The sequence below is a fragment of the Oryzias latipes genome, chromosome 20 (genome assembly GCF_002234675.1).
Source record: "Oryzias latipes chromosome 20, ASM223467v1".
Lineage (NCBI taxonomy): Eukaryota > Metazoa > Chordata > Actinopteri > Beloniformes > Adrianichthyidae > Oryzias > Oryzias latipes.
Genome location: NC_019878.2, coordinates 22,123,803 through 22,142,164, shown reverse-complemented (window position 1 = coordinate 22,142,164; position 18,362 = coordinate 22,123,803). Strand labels below are relative to the sequence as shown.

Below are 18,362 nucleotides of genomic sequence, written 5' to 3'. Positions count from 1 at the left end.
TATTAAAACAGCTCACCTGAAGTTATTTAGTTTAGCAAAATCTGGAATAATCAAGCATTGGATTGTGATTCAGAAAAATCCAAACACGTTGAGACTTTTGACTACAAAAACACGCAAAAATCAAGTCGTTAATGATAGAAAGATGGCTGGAATACAAGGTTAAACACCACAATGAAATTAAACTGAAGAAAGGAAAAAAATCAGAAATATATTTTGGACGACACAGTGCAAAGTAATGAACTTGAATGAAACAAAGCAATTTCTGATTTCTCTTTATTCTGGTTTCTCTTTATTTATTTTCCACTGGTGTTTGTCTTTGTATATGTATTTTATTTTGTATGTATTTTATTGTATTTTATTGCATTTGTTTTTGTTTTTATGTCCAGCACCTTGAGCTGTCTTCTCGTCATGAAAGGTGCTATATAAATAGAATTAATTTGAATTTGACACCAAAACAGGAGGAAAGACGACATGCCATAAACACGCCGGGCAGCAAGACCCCCGAAATGAGCAGCTGTTGAAACTACAGGAAGTTTCCAGGTCATTTAGTTCACGTAAGTGTAAAAACAATCAAACCAAGTCAAGGTGGGAATGTTTTCAGCCTCCATTTGAACTGAGCCTGCTGGACTTTCTTAATATGAAATCTCCTTCTTGAAAATGTTGTGTCAATACGCTGGGCTGGGCATCACCACCCTCTTCTTGGAAAAATATTGAATCCTGACTCTGAGTTGGGATTGACTTACACCTCCCTTAGGAGTCTGAATGGAGGATCAGGGGAAATCTCTGTGGGGGGGCGACCATCGGAAGCCTCTGCAGCAATGCAGGGTCTGTACCAGTCCTTCAATATCGACTGAAATCTGTGCAAATATTTTTGCACCTCCCATCATGCACTGGAGGAAAGCTTACCATTGTGAATTTTGAGGTAGGAAAAACCAGCATTTGTCCAGATACCACCTGTCTGATAAAGAGTAAAGTTCATCAGGGAAAGTCTGAGAGCTTTAATGTTTTCCCAAAGCAATGAAAGACTCTGCTGGAAGGAGAGACTTTACAGGTAAAACGATCCGTTTCACGATTTAGCGAACATCTAGATTGGTGAGGATGGTGCTTCTCAGTTTGGTTTTTCTGTTGTTATCTTGTCTTTTTGTTTGTCCTCCTATCAGTTACACCAGGTTCAAATTGCCAATTATCAACAGCTGTCTTTTTTTATTTAGTTAGTTGTCCTCTGTGTATTTTAGTTACTTGGTTTTTTTAGGTTCTTCATAGTCAGATCATCTGATTGTCTCTCTTTTGTAGCTCCCCTAGTTCATGCTTTTAATAAAATTGAGTTTATTTATTAATTGTGAGTTTATTTTAACATTTAATAAATATCGTAAACCCTTTTGAAATGTTTTTTTTCTTTTAGTATTGTTATTATTATTTTTGAGTGTGTCAAACAACATCCCATTTGCTTGATACCACTTTGATTCAGTTGGAGACAATAATTCAATTCAATTTTATTTGTATAGCCCAAATTCACAACAACAGTCGTCTCAATGGGCTTCATACCGGTAATTGTTAGGTAAACATATAATCAAAAAGGATCATAAATGCATAGAATTCAATAGGATAATACTAACCTTTAACTGAACAGAACATCCCTGCCCTTAGACCCCCCTTCGCGGTAAGGGAAAAACTCCTAAAAAAAACGGATTCCAGAAAAAAACGAAGAAACCTCAGGGGTGTCCACATGAAGGAGGGATCCTCCCCCAGGACGGACACGCCATTTACCAGAACTCTTAGAGAAGAATTAACTATCAATCACTACAACTACATTTTTAAAGTCCAGCAGCACTTCCGGTTTTAAACATAGTGTGTGTGCGGGTGGGGGGGGGGAGGGGGCACTTAGTCCAGTTCTTAAATGGCTTTTACTGGGAAAAAAATCGCCACTTGATCAAATATGAAATCAACAAACCAAAAAAAGTCAGTTTTCTGAAGCTGAAGGTTTTTTTGCAGACTTGGGCCATTCACATCCAACGTGGTTCTCAACTCCCAAAAAAAGTCATAACTTTAGCAATTGTTATTTAAGTTGTTTGTTTTTTTTTCCCCTTGAAACTATTTAAATCCTCAAACTGTCTCCCGGTACGCTACAGGACAGTCACCAGTTTGTCTTTTTGTTAGATCTTTTCTTTATTTTTCATCAGAGCCGTGAAAAAAATAAAGTAATTAAAGAATGATGCACCGCAGGCCTATTCAGGGATGACTGGCAAAAAACATGTCAGGGCAATAGCAGCCCTAATGAGCCGTAATCGACACACGCCTAATTAGTAGCGCTTTGTGTTTTTACAAAGGTTTATCATCATTAGCCAAGCCTGGCTTGATGTATCTCTAAAAATGTGTGTGGCAGACATGTTTGTTTATCATGTAGACATGGAAAATAGTTACATGCTACAACAGACTCAGTGCAGAGAAGTGCTTCTGGAGGCCTACAGCTCCCTGCAGGAGGGGCCTCAGGGCTAATTAGATCTCAAAAGACTCCAAAAGGAGCTGAAGGGAGGATGAATATTAAAACAAACAGCAAGATTTGTGTGTTTAGGGGTTTTCTTGTTATCTTTAGCTTAATTACACATTCAAATTTTGATTGCTAATAAATCATCCATCAACGGGACTATTATACTTCATCAACAACAGTTAAACTCCATTTTTCTGCATTTTAGTACTCCAGTGCGTCTTTACGTGTGCCAGTCTAAAACACACTTTTGACTGTGTTTGCAGAACTCTCTGAGATTTGGAGTTGAAATCTACTTTGGTTGAACTTAAGGTGTTTATCTGACATAATTAATAAAAATTTTCATCACTCATGTCTTCGGATGTCCAGAGATTTGCATATATTTTACATAGAACAACTGGGCAAACAGCAAATTCCCTGCTAAATAATTCACAGACTGATTTCACTTTGCGTTGTGGAGGCATTTCTTTTTCCAATAAAACACAGCGGCACAATGAGCGGATGGAATTATCTGGGCTGCATTTAATTGATTTTGACCAGGTCGCTCCTCGCTGTCTTTCTGATGTCCCTGCAGTGTTGTAGTCTCACCCCCAGAGACAGGGGAGGGGTAAAACTTTGAAACTTTGAAGCCAGCGATGAGAACCTCCCCGCTGAACCTTTTGCATCATTCATGAGGCAGAGCATCTTCACGTAGTTTACTTTTACCCCTCATCACAATAGCCATTAGCTGCACACTGTAAATGATTTATTTTGACTGCAAGTTTATGAAAAAGGAAAAAGGAGGGAAATGTGTGAAAAGGAAGGAACGAGGCTTGGGAACGTTAAGATCCTGGAATTGTCAAAAATATTCCAAAAGATATTCCAGGGTGTTGTGTTGCATTAGTTACAGCAGCATCTAAACTAGTAAACTTCTTTCACTTGGTATTTCCCAGGATTCCCTACCTGAAACTATATCAGACTATCAAACGATATTTGATAATTCCTCCCTTTTTTTAACTTTCAAAATAACTCCAAGAGAACAACATGACATGACAAAAACATTACATTTTGTTTGTGATGGAACACCAATTTCCGTACTTCAGGATATATGCTTGGTCACAATTGCCCCCATACAGGTAGATACGGGCTGTCTGGGGGTAAATAACTGTTAACCCTTGTGCTATCTCAGATGACCCCACCCTTACATTGACATGTTCTCCCTACCATGACAAAGGTGGATAAAGGTGGAAAGATTTCATGTAATCCATGGACACCAGTGAAGATCACAAATGATTGAAGAAAAATGTTCAGAGTCTAGTGGGTCTGGATGACCCAATTCCCAGTGTCAAAGTGCCTAGCATAGCGCAAAGGTTACACCTGTACGAAATCAAGGTTGTAGACCACTCTGTAAAATATTTGACATTATGTAAAATGTTAGAATCATATATATATGTATATATATATATATATATATATATATATATATATATATTAGCACAAAATAGTTTTAAACACTATGTAAAATAAACGTAAAATCTTCTCATTTGGGTAAAAACCTATTTTTGTAACTCTCACTGTCAAACCGGTTTTTTCCATGGATTTTATCAATTTTCTGTCACTAACTTTCACTCTTGAGCTGACCTGTCCCCGATTTCCTGCCAAGGACTTCAGAAACTTTTGGACAGACAGCAACTTCTCTCCCAGGAGAAACAAAAGATTCGAATCTTTTTTCCAGTGAGGTTAATTTAAACTTCTCTCCCCTTGGGCTGAACAAAGAACGGAGGCGTTTGAGTGTTTGTGTTTACAGAGGTTATTTATGTGACAGAACCACACATGAGACACGTCCCTCTGAGGTAATCAGGACTGCAGTCATCTGGACCCCCCCCCCTTCCATCCCTAATGTATGCCATTCAACATTAACATATCATTAGCTCTTTCTGGGACCGTTCACTCAGAAAATTAGAGGTCTCTGCAGACCTGCGGCTCCATCAGGAAAGGCAGAAGTTGACACCTTTTCTGTTCGAGTCCCAACAGAGAGCAGCAGAATGAAGACGCGTGGGTGTTCAAAACGACACGCTAACTGCCTTAAGTGAAACAAAAAAACTCCTGACCTTCAGAGAAAAAGACAGCAGATTATGGAAGTTGATCAAATTACTCATAGCTTTCTCAAGGGCTAGAATGGATTTTCAAAATAAAATAAAATAAAAAGGCCTCAAGTAATTTGCTAACAGCTATTGTAAAAAAGGTCGTCCTTGCTGAATGGTTGAAATGAACTGCGCTGCCTTAATACCTGATGACAAAACATCTGGCAGATGGTTCTGCAGGTGACATGAAATGAGCAGTCAGTCTTTGTAAAGACTTTGTTTTGACAGCAAAGATGGCAGCAGGAGTCACTTGCTTTTGTTGTTGATGCGCAAAAGAAAAGACACTAAATAGGTGGAGAGGGTTTTTCTCTCTTCAGAGCGATTAAGGGATACAATTAAACCAGAACAACGATACAACCATGAAACAACATATATAATTCTCCAGCTGTTTGCCTTTTGTGACTATGATTTATCCTCATATGATTTCTGAACAGACTGGAAGGCTTTAAAGTTCTTAAAGCTCTGATAAACCTTTTTTTTTTCCTTTTGTTCCAAACAAATATGACTTTATCAGTTTATTACAGGCCTTTGCTTTAATTTCCACCTCACTGCTGCTCTCTAAGGAATTGCGAAGGTGAGAGAATAACAATGAATTAAAGCCTATATGGGATCATTTGCATAAAGATAAACTTTCTCTGATGTTTTTGTCCTGGGGGTAGGAGGGTAACACTTCTGTAATTTAGAAATAGAACTGCTCCTTTGTTGAACTAGAACTTTTCTTTTACAGATCAAAGATCTTTTACAGGGAGTGATGTCCTTTCCAAGATAATATGCCAAATCCTCAAGGTAATTTTACGCATAATACTAAAAGAAAGGCATTCAGAACATGGAAACATCTGGAAATGGACCAACAAAAGATGCATTTTTGCTCTGTTTGCTTAGTCAAGACTACTTTTTCGTCATTTTCAAGCAGATCTTGTACGGTAAAAGCCTCAGCAAGAACAAAACAAGTTTTACATTTTTAATATTGACGGTGCAAAGGCAGTAGGATTCAAATTACGTCTTGAAAATCTGGATTAAAATCTGCATTTACTAATAGAATAGAATAGAAATGCTTTATTGTCATTATAAACAGCAAAATTAAATTTAAAAAATCCCCTTAACCCCTTGTGCTATCCTAGGCACTTTACCATTGGGAGTTGGGTCATCTAGACCCACTAGACAGTGCGCTGAACCCTTTTTCTTCAATGATATGTGATCTTCACTGGTGTCCATGGATTACATGAAATCTTTCCACCTTTATCCACCTTTGTCATGGTAGGGAGAACACGTCAATGTGAGGGTGGGGTCATCTAATATAGCACAAGGGTTAAATGTTTAAAAAGGTTCAGCGCACTGTCTAGTGGGTCCAGGATAGCACAAGGGTTATACGTTTTTATTACCAATTCTTATTCAATATCTCATATTACCATCAGCTTGTTGCAGCTTTCAGGTTTTTTTTATGTTTTTGCATCAGTTTGTGTTCCTGCTATCGTCATAAAAATGTAAGATCAGAAATAAGTCAGCTGCAAAGAGTTTCCTGTATAAATGAAAGAGTAAAAAAAAACAAAAAAGCCCTTAAGGTTAGGACATGACTGGAAGCTCCTTATTAGCATGCGGCCGAGGGGAAAGGTTTCAGCTCCCGATGGGCAGATCAGCACAAGCAAATCAAATATTTCCACCGGTTGAGCAATGGAACATAACCACTGTGTGGTAACGGCTGCCTAATCCTCATCGGTATGTGCTTCAAACGCAGCAGACAGAAGGAAGCTGAACCAATTCGCTGCATCCTGCAGGACACAGATCTGCATTTCCTCTGCTCTTTGATGAAGCAGCCGCCAAGCTGTCCGCCTCCATTAACAGCTCCTCTGATTTCACACCGCGCTCTGACAACACTGGGAGTTTGTTTGTTGGCTTGCATGTGTATGCTCAGGTGTTCATACAAAACAAGTTTTGGTGGGTTTGTCTGTGGAGTTGATATCACGTTCTAGTGGGGAGCTTCAGGTATCTCCATCAGGACAGTTGATAATTATGTTTAGGGCCTGAGAACAAACGAAAGGTTAGAAAACAAAAACAAAAAAACTGTTTTTGGCTTGATTTCTATCCACAGAGGTATTCACACAGGTACATTTAAAGATGCTAGTTGTTCTGCCTTTTCAGCTGCAGCAGATTTATATTTAGTCCTTTTCATGTGGCCTGTTTTTAGATCAATCTTAATAAAGTCAGACTATCTTACACATTTTATTTTCAGCCTGAGCATGGAACTGCTGTCAATTAAACTACTTTATTTTTTTTTTACCTTAAAAACTGCAATCTGAATCATCATAAATACATTGAGCAGTCATAAATCAAATTGTTTGGTGCATTCAAACAATTGAAAAAGCAACAACAAAAAAAACAGAAAATGTTTCTTTGTGCTCCTGAATGCCTGCAGCACTCTGCCAGCCGCAGAGTGGCAGCATTAAATAAACACATGGCAGAATTTTTATTCTGCTGTCAACTCTTAATAGACTATATATACGTTATTAGTCAGTGACGAGGACAATGCTGTGCAAACCAGCCCTGCTGCCTCATACGGCCTGAGCCTTCAGAAAGAGAGTCAGCAGCGCCATTGTTACCGCTCGGAAAATTATAATCTTGATTATCTTCCGCCTTGAACAGCTTTTGTGTGACCCAAGTCCCCGTTGAAGCCACTGACTGCCTTCTGATAATCGGGGAAGTCTAATGCTGCGCTCTCACCAAACGCGTTTTGGGTGGCAAAGGAGCTACCGTTAGGTGAGGAATGACATGGCGAGCTTAGGTTTTTCAGGCATCGGTAATCGTGTCTCCATGTCTGTTCTCACAATATCATTCAGAGACTCTCCCAGGGTGGCGAGCTTCACCGTTCAGTGGCACTTCTGTCTTTCCGTGACCCAGTTTGACGACTTGTGGTCCTGCGTTACACCAAGGAGCCAAAAAGTAAAGAAATTACAGAAGCTTTTTACTATTTTTTTGATACAAATAAGAAGAAATAAAAGAAAATAAAATAAGAAAAAAAAGAATAAAGTTGAGCAGGAGATCAAACTTTTCAATCATGTTGGTTTTGGACTTCAGCCGCTGATCACATGGTCAACATCTCACTGCCAAATCCGAGTTCCTGATTGGTTGATGCAACATGACGTGATGCTATGCCAAGGTTCAGCTATTTGAACGCTGGAATCATTGTGTTGTGTCCTAAATTTTGCTTTGCTGTGTTGCTGCACCCTCCTTTCACTGCATCTGCACAGTGACTTAACATTAAAACTGGACACTGCACTTTTTGTCTGAACACAGCTTAGAAGGTTTGGCTTCTACAGCAAATCAAACAGCATCTATGTGTTTTGCTTCAAACTTTCAAAATTTCAATTCAATTTTATTTAAATAGCCCAAACTTACAACATTAGTCGTCTCAATGGGCTTCATACCGATAATTGTATAATGAACATGATTTCATCTTCATTATGTGACTTTAGTTTAAGCCATAAGGCCATAGCCACTATAAAACTGATCTCAGACTGATAAATACATGTTTCAATTTTCATGGCCCTACAGTACAATAAACTGCAACATTTTTGAGCAACCACATTGTTATTAGGGATGCTTTAAGTGACAAACTATGTTATCCAACATAAGGAAGCAGTTCACGTGTAGTACGTAGTATTGTTTTGTTAAGATTACCGGTAATGAGTTGAAATTGAGAGTTCTTCTTAATTTCACAAAAAAATAATAACGTCTCTTGTAGATCGCAGGGATTAAGTTCTAAAAATAATCTGAAATCTGTGAATGATGTTTCAATGATGTTTTAAAACAGATGTTTTAAGGCGGTTAAACCCCTCACAACAATTTTCTCTGACGAACATGAGCACTTTTTTTTTCGTCTTGATTAAACTCTTAAAATCCGAATTTCACAGAAACATTTTAAAAAAAATATCTAGAATGTCATTTTGTTGTTGTTGTTGTTTTTGGACAAAGTATTTACGAGTTGACATTGAGTGTTTTCTTTAAGTGAAAACGGAAAAAGTGTAAAAAAGAACAATTCTGCTCAGCGAATTTGAACTAAACTGACTGGAGGAAAAGTGTACTGGTGGTGTAACCTAGTAAAAGGTCAAATGCAGTAAAACACACAGTTGCAGCAGGTAAGGGTTGGAGCAGAGGAGAGTAAAATAGCATACATTGTCTAGGTCACATCATTCCACTGTAGGACTGGTGTGAACAGGGCTGGTGGCTCAAATGCTCAATTAAGGAACTCTTAAATGCCACAAAGGCTCGTCCCAGTCGTGCTAAACAATCATCCGTCCAGCTTTGAGGGCAAGACAAAGGAAACCATAAAAAAAGGCATATTTTTGTTTCAGTTCCTTGATAACGTGTGCACACGACATGGCTAACAGCAATAAATTGGTCCAAAATTGCCCAATGAGCTCAGACGAGCTTGTAATGTGGCTTAAATTGCATGCCCTTTCAGTCGGGGGAACAAACCTCCTCAATGTCAGCGTTCTCTCCCACATGTTGAGTGCTTAGTTTGCCATGCAGTACAAGATCTCCAGGCCTGTTTAGTATTCACCCACTTGAGTTTCCTAAAGGTTACCAAACCTAATTAGACATTTAGGCGGGATCTTCAAAGGTCCCTCCGTTATTAATGATGTGCTACTTCTGAGGACTGCATCGATGGCTTTTTTTCTGACTCCAGGAGCAGCTCCTCACAATATGCGCATACACAATGGAGACCTGCAGACATCCAAAATGCAAAAAGCAACTGGTGACTGACTGCTACTAATTACACAGATAGCTAAAATGCATGCACACAGGCAAGACCTTTAACAAAAAAAAAACTTAATTGCAGCAGTTTTACAATTTAAAATGTGTCATAATTGCGTTTTTAATGCTGAATGTCTTTCTATCAAACACCCACAATAGACTCCTGTTTATTATGATAATGCATAGTTTTTCTTACCAGAGGAAGTCTTTCTTCATGCAACATAATTGTTCCAACAACATGTCATAGTATTTAGACCATAAATTAACAAAAGCTGGCCTAACAAAAATCTTGTAATCTTTTTGCAGGGCTTTTCTTCATTTATTTTTTGTAATTATACCCCATATTTCATGTGATGGAGGGATAAATATGATGACTTACTCCGTTTTCAGAAATTTAAAACCTCATTCTCAAAGCGTCAAGTGCTACAGGTATCTTAAAGATGAACACACGTGTCTTTGCCATCAGAGCTGTGATGGCCCACATACAAGCAACAAGGAATTGGTTTCAAAAAAGATCAGTTCCATAAGTTAAGTGGGTGATCCTTTATTTGCGGCCTTAGTAAACCAAACTTTAACATTACCAGTTAAGTTCTTCTATTTAGTGACTTTTGTGACCCTTCCAGCTACAGTTACATCAAAAACAGTTACAAAAGAGAACGTTTGCATCTATTTTTGGTGTCATTGTAGGCTTCTAGTAATAGATATTTGCGATGTCAATCCAGACCATACCAGCTCAGTCTACAGAACTTCATCGGTACCAGATGTTTACTGCTACAAGATTAGGTATATGTGCACAACTTTTCAGTATTTTTAATCTGCCAATAGACCTTAGGTGCTTTTGCTGGTTAAAGGACAACATTTAATTGGTCAAGTGAGGAAAAACTTCAAGTCAACACAATTTACAATTGTTGGTAGATCCAAACATTCGGATACCTATTTCTGCTACCTTTTTTTAACACGTTCTTTCTCATCCCAAAAATTTTTCATTATAAATATAGATATGTATCAAGGGGTAGGGGTGTGAACCTCCACCAAGCTTACTTCTGACTGGCTGCCAATAAAAAGATGACTCATACCACCACTTCTTATTGACAACATCTGCCTCCAACATGGCGGCGTCCATATTGAAAATAAACGGCAACTGAATTGACTTCATTTGGTTGGTGCCATAAGTAAACAATTTTTATGGGTGACATCACAATCACTGGTTCCAGTTTTTAGGTACAGTCAATGGGTAAACTGCATATGAATTCAGATTCATCTAGTGAATGTGGTTTATTGTGGAAAGAGAACTGCTTTTAGGCAGTTTCTGCAATGCCCACATGCTTCCATACAAGCTATAAGAGGATCATGGTCCTCCTGCATCAAATACTGCAGTGAAGTTGAGGTGTACCAGCATTGCAGTTGCTAACTGTAAAGAGCAGATCATTACTAACTTCTAGCACAGGGCATCTGGATCAGTTAGTCTATTTTCAGCTCGTAGACTCTGATAGAGAGAGAACTTATTTTCTCCTGATGGAACCATGTTTCATCCAGCTTCTGTCATGCATTTGGTAATCATCCCTGTCAAGGCAACCTAGCCTAACACATGAAATTAAATTTCCATTTATTTTTTCCATTTGGATTTAAATCATTTATGAGTGTCAGCTAATTAGAGGTGCAAGTAGACAATCGGTCTCTGCAGTGTCAAAGTCTAGCTCGTGTACTGTACGCCACGGGGGTTAGACATTGACAAAAAACCTCTCACCACTCTACAGATTTAGGTGTCTTTTAGTAGAGGAGACTTCACTAATCATCTGTGAAAGGATGTTCGGCATGCGTGTGCACAGACGGGCATGGAAGTGTGTGTGTGTGTGTGTGTGTTTGATAATAATAAGGCAAGTGAAAATGAAGAGGAGCTAAACTGTGTAAGTCATTTCTCATTTCCTTGCTTCAGTGCCTGTCAGAAGAAAGCCCTGCATGTTGAATGATGGTGCAGACAACAGAACTGAACAACAAACCCCGTGGCTGTGAAGAGGAAAACGGAGGGAGGACAAGAAAAACAAAAATTCACAAACACGCTTTTTTTTTTAAATGACCAAACCAACACACAAAAAAAATCCCAATATCAATACCTTAATAATACCGCTGAACAAGCCCTGAAATGAAACATAATAGAGAAAAAAAATCACCTATACAGTTGGCACTCATGCTGTTTTAGAAGGACCTTTCAAGGGGCTGATTTAATGTGAGAGCATCAATCCTTTTGCAGCACAGGGCCTTGACAGCAAGTGAAAGTAATCTCTTCTTTATTAATGGGACTTTTCACTTTGGACCTGAGGCCTTTGGTATTCCATAATAGTGGTTTCATACTACAGACCTAAGGAAAGAACAATATGAAATCAGATCAAGTGGATGTGTTATGAATCATAAGCGGAAAGTGGTTCTTTGTAAATTCAGTGGTGCCCTTTAAGGAAAGAGGGGGACTGGAACGATATATACAAAGAGACTAATAGCTCGTCAAACCTATTGTTTCATATAAGAAATAAAATTTTACAGCATGTTTGGACATAAATGTTTTAATCAAAAATAATTTGATTATAAAGATGTAGCATTGCTATGGGGCTTGTTTTTCTTTTAATATACAACCTCACTTCAGCCTTAGATCTACCCTGCAGGGGGCTCTGGAAAATCCAAAAAAAACTTTTTTTGACCCGTAACTAACTTATTTTTCATGTCTCCTCCAGCTTGGATTCCTTCCTCACTGCAGGGGTCCTTAAGAGTCAGGCTGCAGTTCTGGGCACAATTCTTGCAAATGCAGCGGAGCTGAAAAATGTCATTTTCTCAAAGTAACTGTAGAGAAATTTGACAGCAGTGCCAAACTATTCCACTGTTAGTGAGCCTACTTTTGTTCTGCTTTTTAAAAGAAAATTCCAATATCAGAGTCTAATACTTATTCATGAGGTTCTACTGGCTTTGCTTTTTCCCTTTACAGCTGATTCAATTGATTTTCACCTGTTTCCCTTCTTTTTTGCTTTGTCAGCAGCATCCGCTTCTCAAGAATTCAATTGACTAAAGGAAAAATACACATACATTTGTAAATGTATGCCTGTATTGCAATGTAAACTTGAAAACAGTGCATTTTATATAATGACCCCATTATAAACATTTTAATGGTGTTGGAAAATGCACAACCACACCTTGTGACCCACCACTATTGATCATTTATAATATAATAATAGTCACTCAATTGGAGCCACCAGGCCAAGCTGTTTAACATATTAGCCATGGAAAAAGTTCTTTCAATTACACTGCAAACTATTTAATAATTGCAAATATTTATAACTGTGTTTTTAGACTATTAAGACTTTTACCAGTTTTTAAGTTGAAAAAATTTCTTAATTTGAGAAATGCTCATAAGACTTATAAATGGATTTTATTACACATAACTGCTTTGTAACTTGAATTAGTCACAATTAAATCTCTGACAATTAACTTTTTTTTTTTTTTTAATTTATGTTCTAAGAGCTATATTTTACGAGGATATCTTAAGATGGACTTACTTGTACGAAAGGCAATGTCACACAGTCACTTCTTACATTTTTTGCACACTTTAAAAATTGGTCATATGTGAATATGCGAGGAAAAAGTGAAAAAAAATGTGGTTTGTAGATGAAATGTTCAAAGATATGTCACGAATGAACCACGTTGAAACCACTGAAGACGCATGAATAAATCACGCAAAGTACATGTGAAAAGTGTGTAATTTGAACATGATATGTACTCTGTATTTGCGATATAAAAGTTATCCATCGGTGGTACATGTGTGAAAAGTCACCTGACACAAATTTGTGCTTGCATCACACAAAAATCATGCACAGTTGTGTAAGATTTACATAAAAATTACGTATAAACTATAAAGAATACGCATTAAGTGTGTGATTCTCAACCAACCAAAACGTTTGAAAAGCTCAAAATTGAATTTAGGCAAAGATCCGTCGGCCGAAACACTTGATGGACATCTGTGCACATTGATAAGAGAAAGAAACACTTATGAATTATGCATATCATGCATTTATCTAAAAAAATAGAATTTTATATGGGGAAAATGTGCAAAATGTATGTTGTGGCTGTATGAAAGACTATTAAGATCGTTTTGATCACATTTTATTCTAAAATATGTCAATTCCACTTATTAAACTACAATTATGTTCATGAAAACTCAAAAAACACAAACCATTTGGTTACATTCAATATGGAAATTCTATCTACTTTTGGAGCTTATTTTTCTTCATTTTTAATCATTGTGTGGAACTCGGTTTTTCCAGATGTTGACTTTTCAGTGATTGATTTTTAAGATTACTGTTCTTTTTCTAGTTTTAATTTCTCTCTTTTTGCAGTTTAATATTTTAGAAACCAAGTTAATTTTGAAAAAGTGGAAAAAACAAAAATATATCGTGTAGTTCCGCACTTCAAAAGAAAAACACAAAAAAAACACTCTCCAAAATCCTCATAAGAGCCACAAAAAAATGATTCCAAAGTTGTTCCTTATTGTATTTTCTTATTTGTTGTGTTTTATTTATTTCTGCAATGACAACCAAAATACTCACAATGAGGCTTATTAATGGATCAGAATTGTTTTATTGCTGGAAACGTATTCTGCAAATCCTAAACTATTAAAGTTTTGCATAATCCTTTAACACATTTGCTGTCAGATTTGCCTCCAGCGTGCACGCTGAGGTGATAGCAGTCTGATTACAAGAAAAACCTCACACGTACAAGATTTCTGCTGCTATCGTCTCGCTAATATCGCAGTTTTGGTGAACGTGGCTGACTGCTAATTATTGTGATATTTACAGTCTTCATGAATTCATTTGGCAGTGCTCCAAAACCTTATTTAAGTTTTATGAAAATGATTTAGAAGCTTTAACTGTAAATGAGTGTTCATTGTTGTGACAGTTTTAAAGGGATTATTTAGGCTTGTTGTCTTTTTAGAAGAAAAAGCTCTGAAAGGGTGAATACAAATCTGCCAGATGTTGCCAAAACAAATTTGTGAATTTAGCCAACGTGAGGCTCTGTGGATGGAAATAATCCAAGAGTTTTGATGAGACTAATCTTTTTTTGTGTGTTTGTCTGTTTTTGTCACAAACCCAGGTAAGAACTCTTATGCTCTATGTGCTTGTTAACCCTAAAGAAATAGCTTGGATACTAGTAAATCTGACTGTTTGACTTTGTCAAGAAACTGAATCAAATCTACATGAAATTAAAAGCTTGTCTCATAAAAAAAAGCGACCTATACCATCCAATCAGGCTCACCTATAAAGACATTATTGCCAATACAGGTAGATATTACATAATCTCTTTTGCGCATTTCTAAATCTAAAATACCTGATTGTCATGTGATTTCACCTTCTTGTTCATTTATTGATTTTGTCAGAAGCTAAAGAAAAATTGGATCCCAAAATGCTAAACACACATGTCTAAATGACACAGGGACAGTGCGAGGTCCTCCACACAGAAAGGGGGCAGCGTGGAGCAAATTTTATCTTATTGGGAGGACATGGCTGAGGCAGCACAGTCTTTCAGGTGGGACGGACAGGGGAAATCCCAGGGCAGATAAGGGTCAAAACAAGACTACAGACAAGCAGGAGAATAACCCAAAAGGCTGGAATGCTGCAGAGAAACAGCATCTTTCTGGCAGAGAACTAGTGGTGAGCAGAGCAGGTGAACAGGTGCGTATGATGTTTGCAGGGGAAGGATAAGTCATGAAGTCATGAAGTTTATATTCTTCGGCATATATAGAGCTGCAATCTTGGAATGAAGTGCAAGACAGGAAAGCCAGGAAGATCCTCAACTCTGCCATCCCATCAACACAGAGCCAAAAACCACAGGTTAGTTTCAGCCAGAAACTTTGGAAATTGAGTTTGTAAACGTGGCTGTTCAGACAAGTTTTGTACCAAAATTAAGAGCAAAAGAAAAGCATTTAATGCAAAGATATAAAGAGACGGCATCCACAGTGGAATCACTTGGAGAAAAAATGAGCTTTTGGGCCTTTTTCAGAGCTGGATATTTTAGAAGTTTAATCATTTTTTGGGGCTTTAAATTGGGGTAACAGTGAATGTTGTCATTCATCCAGGTGGTGTTGTCTTAAAGTTGAATAATGGCATCTGGACCTGAAATCTTCTTTGAGTGGTGCAGGGTTCAAGTTCCATATATACCCTCCAGATGGTTCTCTCATGTTTCTGCAATTGCATGGCTCAGTAAGGGAGACAATGATGATGAACCAGATTATACGCCTCTCCTCTTGTAATTGCCCATAGCCCCATCATGGGGTCATTGGGTGTGGTCATGCTAGAGTTTTGGTTTTCTTTGGGACCAAAGAAAAGGAATGTGTCTGAGGCCGTCCCCTTTGTTGAGGAAAGAGGTATATGTATAGGTAAAAGTAAATGTACATGCTTTGCTTCTCTGACCCCTCTTTTAAACTGTTCGTCTTCTCTGTCAAGAATCTGTACATTTTCGTCTTCAATTGAGTGTCCTTTAAGTGTGAATAAATGATAAATAAGGATGTCCAGTTGCTGGGACATCCTCTTGTGTAATGGCTGTTTGGTTTCTCCAATGTAAAGCTGTAAGCATTCTTTACTCCTCTGGTCTTTATGAACGTAAATGCTTAATTTTTGTTTGGGTGTCTTTGAGGCTTCTGCCTCTGTGTGTTGGTGACTTAATGGATTTGTGTTTCCATTTTGGCAAAAATCCTTAAGAATGAAGATTTTTAGGCCCAGATGTACGGAGGTCCTGAAGTGCCAATCGCACCAACAATCACTCAAAGCCAAAACATACAGTATTAAAGATCACAAGATTACAAAAATGTTTCATTTTTGGAGTTAAAACAAAATCCCAGAAACTTAAATACAATTTCTAATAAATGAAATGAAATAAAAATAAAAAACATTTTGGAAAACCAAAGCAATTTCCAGAAATATAAATATGGACAAACTCCATCATTTGATCAGAGATGTTTATTTAATTTATTTTTTTTTTTTGGATTGTGGTTTGGTTTCTGGAACTTTGTTTTAATTTCTAAAATATGTTTATTTATTTGTTTTTTTTTTATTAATTGTTGTTGTTATCTTTACTATTTTTGTTGGTGGGATTTGCACTTCAGGGGCACAGTACAGATACCATGACTTCACTTCAAGACAGGTTCTTTCGTGTAACTGAGCGTGGATCTGGCAGAAAGTCATAGGAATTTCTTCACATGGATTCTTGTTGGCTGTTTTGACAAACAGTGATGGTTTTTACAGACTAAACTTTAAACTGACTTAATGCATTTACTTAGTTGGCAAACACCAATTAAGGAGTCAATAAAACTCAAATTTATTTGTAAATGTGATTACTCATTTGTGCATGAAGTGTGCATTAGATGTCAAGCCATCATTTTCACATGACAGCTGCAAGAAATATGTACAGAAACAGTGTTATAAAACGCAGAAATTCCTCCACATTTTAATCTTGATCCTCTATGTTCGCATTACCAAATTGCACATGAATCATTTGCTCTGTCCTCAGTCAATCCTTAAGGCATACATGCTGCTAATGAAAGAATAAATGGCTCTCAGAATCCTTTCAGGCATCTTTTCAATCAACTGACTGTCTGCCAAATGAAAGTTCTCCTCCAAGGGCCTCCTGAGCACATTGTGACGCTGTGTGATGACTTTGGCTTCCAGTTTGAAAAGTGGAACTAAATCTAAAACCTGTGTAAAAAAGCACAGGACAGAGACAGTCGATGGAGTGGAATCCTTCATGTTGCTATAATGGGTATAATCGCACAAAGAAAAAGGCTGTTAGGGTAAATTACCCGTGATATTCACCATGGATAATGGCAGAAATTCAGAAGGTTAAATGACACCAGGAGCCAAATGACTTTTGACACAAAGGTAGTTCTGAAAAGGAAATTATAACAGAGCTTTTACTGGAAAGTCTAATTCAGGTTGAATGAGAAAGATTGGTTTGGAAAGACTTTAAAATGCTTCTTTCTTTTTTTTCGGTTGTCTAAAAAGAAAAATAGTTTCCAACTGTGAAAGCCATTTGAAGCTTGCTTTGACTTGCCGGGATGACTGGAAATTGTCGTGCTGAGTGCTTCCCCTATTCACACAAGAAGCCGCAACAGGAAAGGTTGAATAAATTCTTTCAATTAGTTATGTCCATCGCCTCTTCTTTTACCTCTCGACGTCTTTTTCTTCGAAAGAAGCTGGTATATGAAATTCTTTCAGTAATTTCTTCTTCAGTGGGAGCTACAGGGCATTCTCTCTGGTCTAAGCTCTGACCCTCTCAGCAAGAAAACAGCCCAATTAGTGGATGAGTAGGTGAAAGGGGTTGGACCTGATCACCACACAATTATATCAAGTCCCCCCGCAGGCAACCACCTACACAGCTGCATGAAAAGTTTGTCAAATGACCGTGAAGAAGGAAGAGATGAGCACTGTGTGTGTTTTCACCTTGCTTGTTATTGTTTCTTGACAGTTTCACTTCATTTGTTACATTTAAATTAGCTATCGGTAAACTCTTGTGTCCTCACTGAACCTTTGCTAGAAATTATTCAGGCAGTAAAGTGTTGCTCATTCAACAACATAGGCAGTGTGGGTGAATTCTGGCTGATCATTGGCAAAACCTTGGCTGATCTCTGCCTAAATTCTGGCTGAATACTGGCTTGAGCTATTTCTAACCTCTTTTTAAAATGGCTTTTTCTTAATTTCTTTTTAACATGTGTTTTTACTGTGTTTTACTGTTGTTTTATCATGTTATACTGTGAAGCACTTTGTGATTTTCATCTGGAAAGGTGCTATACAAATTAAGTTTATTATTATTATTATTATTATTAAGTCCGGCTAATTATTGGCTTTAATCTTGCTGACCTCTGGCTGGTCTGTAGCTATAGTCTGGGTAAATTCTAGTTAATCACTGGTTAATCTCAGGCTTAAATCTGTTTGATCTATCTCTTAAATCTGGCTAAACTCTGTTTTAAA

At 37.5% G+C, this 18,362-nt stretch overlaps 1 long non-coding RNA gene across 1 annotated transcript; it reads left to right on the top strand.

Annotated features, from left to right (window-relative positions):
* Nucleotides 1-14,904: 14,904 nt before the first annotated feature.
* On the top strand, nt 14,905-16,079 carry LOC105356702. Its single transcript, XR_910792.3, has 3 exons — nt 14,905-15,050; nt 15,142-15,230; nt 15,476-16,079. It is a non-coding gene; the product is annotated as an uncharacterized LOC105356702 (long non-coding RNA).
* Nucleotides 16,080-18,362: the final 2,283 nt, after the last annotated feature.